Below are 7,759 nucleotides of genomic sequence, written 5' to 3' on the forward strand. Positions count from 1 at the left end.
CCTGAGAGACCCAGATAACTGGTGCAAATCTCAACTGGTTTCATTTGGAAATTCTGGTCATGGATGTTGTTGAAGCATTTTCCCTGCTTTGTCCTGTTTGTAACAAACATCAAAATTCATTAAAAAAGGGACACCCCTACAGAGCACACTGAAGTTTATTTAGGGATTCAAAACTGTAATCATCCAACTGAAACATCCCAGTCAAACATAAAGCAGATTAGCATGATGTCCATTTACAATGCTTGTCACAGACATTCTGCTTCAAAGGAAGTTTGCATTTGACTGGTTTACTCTACAGTGCTTTTTGAGCTTTGGGTCAATGCCGAATAGCATTTATCATCCTATCCGTAATTTCGAGTCCATCAGCCGAGCGGGTTGTCAACAGATATTTCTCTGCCTAAATCTTTTTTGACATGCAGACAACACACACAACATCTCTGTCCACTAGCCTTTAATAAGGCAGTATGATTTTTTCCTTTTGAAAAGGACCCTGTCATGTAAACCCCAGAATATGTCATCTTTCACAAAACATTTATTCTTTGCGTGTTCTTCTGCTTTTGTCAGCACCACAGCAATCAGCTAACAGCTTCTGCTTCCCTTTGGTTTGGTCACCTATATTTAGGATCAGTATTCAGCCTGTTGTCATTGCTCTATTGAACATAATAGAAATTGGCTCACAATTGGATTGCGTTGACGTAAGAAAGGACATGTGACTCTGGACCACAAAACCATTCATAACTTTTTTATTTTATTTTTTTTAAACTGAGCTTTATAAATAAATAAGCTTTCCATTGATGTATGGTTTGTTAGGATAGGACAATATTTTGCCGAAATACAGTTATTTGAAAATCTGGAATCTGAGGGACTTACTCGTGGGACTGGTTTTGTGGTCCAGGGTCACATAGGAAAGTGCACTATATATATATATTATTATTATTAGGAACACCATACTAATACTGTGTTTGACCCCCTTTTGCTTTCAGAACTACCTTAATTTATGTGGCATTGATTCATCAAGGGGCTGAAAGCATTCTTTTGAAATGTTGGCCCATATTGATAGGATAGCATCTTGCAGTTCACATCCCAAAAATGCTCTATTGGGTTGAGATCAGGTGACTGTGGGGGCCATTTTAGTAGAGTGAACTCATTGTCATGTTCAAGAAACCAATTTGAAATGATTCAAGCTTTGTGGCATGGTGCATTATCCTGCTGGAAGTAGCCATCAGAGGATGGGCACATGGTGGTCATAAAGGGATGGACATGGTCAAAAACAATGCTCAGATAGGCCGTGGCATTTAAACGATGCCCAATTGGCACTTAAAGGCCTAAAGTGTGCCAAAAAAACATTCCCCACACCATTACATCACCACCAGCAGCCTGCACAGTGATAACAGGGCATGATGGATCCATATTCTCATTCTGTTTACACCAAATTCTGACTCTACCATCTGAATGTCTCAACAGAAATCAAGACTCATCAGACCAGGCAACATTTTTACAGTCTTTAACTGTCTAATTTTGCAAATTGTAGCCTCTTTTTCCTATTTGTCGTGGAGATGAGTGGTACCCGGTGGGGTCTTCTGCTGTTGTAGCCCATCCGCCTCAAGGTTGTGCATGTTGTGGCTTCACAAATGCTTTGCTGCATACCTCGGTTGTAACGACTGGTTATTTCAGCTTGAATCAGTCGGCCCATTCTCCTCTGACCTTTAGCATCAACAAGGCATTTTTCGCCCACAAGACTGCCGCATACTGGATGTTTTTTCCCTTTTTACACCATTCTTTGTAAACCCTAGAAATGATTGTGCGTGAAAATCCCAGTAACTGAGCAGATTGTAAAATACTCAGACTGGCCCGTCTAGCACCAACAACCTTTTTTTTACCTTTTTCAATATGTTGTTGTAGAGCTGTTATGGAATCAAAAATATCACATTAAACTACAATGTCAAAAAAAAAGGTCAAAATTGGTCCCTAGTTGTCAATGGGGCGGTACCCTTTAGAAACCTAATGACATCATATTAATACTTCAGAATTGGTATACATGTCTGTACATGCTGTAAATGGTATATATTAGGACCTTTTGAAAGGGTGCTTCCCCAGTGACAGCTTGGGACCATTTCTTGACCATTTTTTCTGACAGTGTATAGTATATAAAAATATACCACCAGTAAAATAGCTTCTATTTTACATTTGTTTTCAATTTAATAAAGTTTTGCCTGGCTGTCATCTTTCCAGATATGTTTTAGGAGTAGTGCTTTTATGACAGTTAAAATAGTGTACAGTAGTCTTTCGAGTTTCGAGTTGTGAAGTTCAGCTCACTTTTAAATTGGTTCCTTTTTAGATAATGAAGACAAAGCAGCGGAAAAATAAGAAACTCCATATGCTAATTTTGGTCAAAGCTGCAGAACAGAACGATGATTCTCTAAGCGCTTAGCACTTCACTTTGTGTCCAATGTGAAAAAAGACATTAGAGTTCTCCTTGAAGCAGCACCTCATTTCTAAAGGGGACATTTAGTGCTTAAAGGCCTGTGTAAGAGTCAGATTTTTCACACTGATGTTGAAGTTGTTGCTATACCTATAGACCTCATTATACCACTCTACAGTGAATACTATTCCATTTGTGTTAGGAAATCAGGTTATAATCGTTGACTTTAAAAAATTGAATGACAGCACAAAATTCCACCTCATCATTAGTGTCACTCTTCAAATGTCTGACTTTTCACAATGTGACTGTTATGCCAGTGAAAGTGTCATCCACACAGACCATCGATGTATAATAGTTCATTTTTGAAACCTAAAATGCTCAAAACTACACTTGATTTTTTATAATCTAATGCATATTGACTGACCTATCCATGCTAAAGTCTCATCATAATCTAATTATGAGATTAAGTGCATCAAAGGTTGATGTCACTTTAATATCAATTTTTGACATGGTCTTACTCAGACAGTAAAGATATCAAGGTTATATTTTCACAGAATGTTCACAAAATATAACTTTTTAGGTGGGTTTTCTGTATTAACACTGAACTGAGCATTTATAGCGCTGTTTGTGTATAGGTTACAATGAAAAGTAATGTATACAAAACATATGATAATTTGTAATCAATTATCATATATATCATTTTATGCATTGCTGAGTGCGTTTCATATTTTCTTTTTTTTTATATTTCTCATTTTGCCAAATATGACCAGCCCTTTTATGGTAATTAGTTTTCTTTCATAAACTCTATCATCAACAGATTTCCATTTAAAATCCATTAACTTAAATGAAAGGTCATGTTTTTATGTTCCTTACAAATAAGAGATATCGACCTTTTGTCACAATTGTCATTTATTCTAAGCACTTAAACTGGTGGTAAATGTAAAATAAAAATAAAAAATGTGGTTGGATCCACAGCATTTACTGGCAAAGCATAATGCCATTTTCTAACCCTTAAAGCTTTACTTACATTGTTGTGTTGCAGGAGTGCAGTTGGCTAAGTAGTAAAACACGGAGTGGAGTTGAATTTATATGGACTCTAAATAAGCCAAGTGGAATGGATTTGAGGAAGCAACAGCATGAAGTACAGTAGAGGTCTACGCTGGTTTAAAAATTCGTACTGGGGATGAGAACCATAAATGTGCTACACTGAACCGACCTGGACCCGTCTATTATTTTGAAAGTTGGACCCGGAACCGATACGATATTACGCTGTGCCTGAAAATAGTCCCCTGCAATTGAATGTTACCAAGGGGACCATTTTCAGGTGCTGGGTAATACCACTGCGCCTGCTGCAGCCATGTTACGGCAGCAAAGTCCTTGATTATTTCGCCAGAATGAGAGTATAGTTCCTAACCATATCTGCCTAGAAAACGCAACCTTTAATTTATCCGTCGGTCTTACAATGTAACTACAGAAGAGTCAAGTTTTAAATAGGAATAATTTTCAAACTCTTTGGCCATTTTTGAACGTGATGCTAATGGTCTAATCAGATTCAATGGATTATGCTAAGCTATGCTAAAAATAGTACGGTCAGACCCAGAAATCAGCTAAATGGATTCCAAAAACCGTAAAAATCAATTTTTTAACTCTAGGGGAGCTAGAAAATGAGCCTATTCTCAAAAAAGTGGAGTGTCCCTTAAGTGCAATTATTGGTTCCCCAGTGTTTCTATCAACCTAGAAAATATGAAAAAGATCAATTAACTTAGTTTTGGTAAACCATTCTCTGCAAGCATGTGAAAAAAAACGGTCATTGAAATTTGGCTCCTCCTTGTGATGTCAGAAGGGGATAATACTGCCCCTTAATCTGCATTATCCTAGACACTGCCATTTAGAGCAGAGAATAGCTCATTTGCATTTAAAGGGACACACCCAAAACGGCACGTTTTTGTTCACCCCTACAAAGTGTCATATAACCACATCTTTCAAGTGTCCGACTATAAAATCATAAGAGAATTGAAAGCATGTGGCGCACCAGAGTGGGCAACACCTTTTCAAACAAAATCCTGTGTAAAAAGGTACCAGTGTTCACTTTGAAGAGTACGGCAAGAACAGTGAACACGATACACTGGCCTCACTCACTCGACTACTTTAGTAGAGCGGATTAAGGCTTTGGGTTTCTCTGAGAAAAGAGAAATTGAGCGCTGCGTTCTTGTCAGAAAAGAGCAGTTGTGACTTTTCATGTGCCTCTGCTTTGTTGGATGTGAGCCTCAGTATAACCTGACCGGTGGGATGATTACTGCGCTGTGGTCAGCAATTCTGGAGTGATTTGATTCTTTGTGTGTATTTTGAACTGGTTTTACCATAGGGGTCAAGCTGTTCCACTTTAAAAGTACAGAATGTTCAAATCTTCTGCGATATTATGGCATGTAGCAAAACTGGTGACTACAAATTTGGACTGAAAAAAATGATTTATTTTTTAAAGGGACCATGCTCAACTTTTATTCCCAGTCCCCTGGCAGGTAACATACAGTACAGTATGTTTTATGTGGTGTGTGCGTGGGTGAGAAATCTTGCCAAAAGTAGTGGACCATACAGGTATTTCTCACTTTATTTCATACCGAGAGATTTTCGCTTTATAGAGTATGGAGGTAGGCGATTTCAGATGCAGGGAAGATCTTCAGGGTTACTTATAAATTACAGGTATGTTTGATAAGGGTTGGAACTAAACTCTGTAGTGACCTTCCAGGAGCAGGATTTGACTCACCTGCATCTGATGATGAAAATCTTTCCCCATGTGAGAAGCTCTTTAGTTCTGATTACTGCAACTACCTGCTCAGGTTTCTGTGTGGAAATAGATCCAATAATGTTGCCAAGAGAGGAGATTATATGAACATGGCTGCCCTCAAGAGAATAATAACAGCCAGACTGAACGTGCCCCCTGTCTGATAAAAAAATAGACCCAGATCTTCATAACACAAAGGAAATTAAATGAGTTTTCCCACTGGGGTGGATGTAGGAGTGGATCTCCCTGCAAGATTAAAAAAGGATGTTTACATTCAATTGGACTGCAGACATTCGCCCTTGCATGTCACATAGTAAACAATCTGTTTGATGGTAATTGAGAAAATAAGAAAAAGTATGTCATTACTAGGGCCAATACTGTGTATAGCAATGCAGAGGTCAGCTGAATATTTGAAGAAATAATCTGTTTATCTTAAATTGACCATTTTTTATTTTTCTCTATTTTTTTCTGGTGCGTTTTTGGTATTAAAAACTCATGGAAATCAAAATGTGGCAACTTGGTGTTAGCTTGGAGGGCATCTACTGTATGGTATACTGTATGCTAATATACTCACACATTTTCATGGCTACACAATAAAAATCCACATTATGTTTATACAGTATTTGATGTGGACTGTTTAATGACAAATTAGTAGTGTTGTATTCATATGTAGCTCTGACAGGGTTCATTCACAGCCAATTACAGCTATGGGATTTACTGTACTGTATCTTAACTGCAGAATATTGACATCATAATAAGTTGTTATTTTATGTTTGTTATATGTTGCTTAGGGTTCTTTTGATTGTTTTAGAAAACATTGCTGTGGACTTTGGTGTGATTTAATAATAATAATGCCTTTTATTTATAATGCGCTTTTCTTAAACCCACATTGCAACAGGAGAGTAAAAACAAACAATAATAATAACAAAATTAAACACGGTAATTATAAGCAACCTTAATCCTCATAAGACCCAATTCCTGTATACGTTATAGTTCCTTGGGGGTAAAAATGACCCCAGAGATTAAAAGAGTGATTACAAAAATATATACATTTTTAATGATACAAATAACATATAATTTTCTACATTTACTTCCATTAATGCTGTGTTTTGGGAGATATGAAGTACTTTTTTTTACCCGTTTACCACTCAATTCCTCAACTACACCATTAGCTTGCCTGAAAAAGATCAAAATTTTATGAAAAATTCACATGAATTATGATGTAAATTTGATTTAAATTGTTTTTAGATATTGATCTAGATGTTATGTTTTGAATTCAGCCTTTTGGTGTTTAAAAAAAAAAACAGTTTTATGGTTATAGTTTAGAAAATAAAAAACTTTTACCAGAAGAGGCCCATAGAGAACCATTCATTTCACTGGATGTGGCCAACTGCTCAACATCACTACTTTATTGATACATTTTGTGAATTTCTGTTTATATAAACATTAGAAAGGACATTAAAAATAAATATTTTAAATAGTAGAGTTTTTTTGTAGTTTAATGCATTTTGAAATTTCTGTTTTTACAAAATGCCACAGAAATTTGACTGAATGTAAGTGTGTGCGCGTGCGTGCGTGCGTGTGTGTGTGTGTGTGTGTGTGTGTGTCTTTATGTTTGTGTAAGTTTTACTGTGTCTTTGTGTGTGAGTCTGTGTTTGTGTGTATGTGCATGTGCGCAAGGGGCGTAGCTAGCATTTAATTTTTGGGGGGTCCCATCGTAAAATGATGGGGCAACTCTATATATATACACACCTATAAATAAAACAGCTTAACACCTGTACACATTTAAAACAGCATATTTACTTCACCGTTTCAACAGAACATGAAGTATACTCAGATTATATGGATCTTTCCGTGCTTTTTTGAAAAAGCGTAATATTGTACTTTGCGCGCCAGCTGCCATTGTCACCAAATATTAATGAACTCTCATGCAAAGATGACAGCATAAGTTACGCACTACAACACATGACATGAGCTAATCAAATCAAGTTTGAAAACAGCTGTCAATCAGACTAAGAAATCAATTTTTTTTGTTGTTTATTTTATTTTAAGCAATCTGAGGGGCGGACATGTAAATGAGGGGGCCAAGGCCCACCCAGGCCCCCTCGTGGCTACGCCCCTGATGTGCACACGTGTGTGTGTGTGTGTGTGTGTGTGTGTGTGTGTGTGTGTGTGTGTGTGTGTGCACGCCTGTGTGAGCATTTTACATCTTTGTTTTGCATCTGTGGCTGTTTTTTTGCCAAATTCTATAAGAAATGCTCTCTGTGGCAGTCATACCTTTGTGTGTTTGTGTGTGTCTGTTTGTGATTCAGCATGTTTTTTCTATGTAACATGTGTGCTCTAGTACCAGGCTTACCTTTCTGTGTTGAAATTTTCAGATTTATTCTGGATGACTTTTTTTTTTTTTGCATTTCCCATTCATTTCAATTGTGGTCATTTTTACCCCCAAAGGGACTAATTCAGTGAATTTTTTTACGCCTCTTTAGAACGACCGAATCAAGCCCAGTTTTTTAAATGAATCTTGACAGATAATCTGGAAAAGTCACAAAATCTTA

This window comes from Misgurnus anguillicaudatus, chromosome 21 (genome assembly GCF_027580225.2).
Source record: "Misgurnus anguillicaudatus chromosome 21, ASM2758022v2, whole genome shotgun sequence".
Lineage (NCBI taxonomy): Eukaryota > Metazoa > Chordata > Actinopteri > Cypriniformes > Cobitidae > Misgurnus > Misgurnus anguillicaudatus.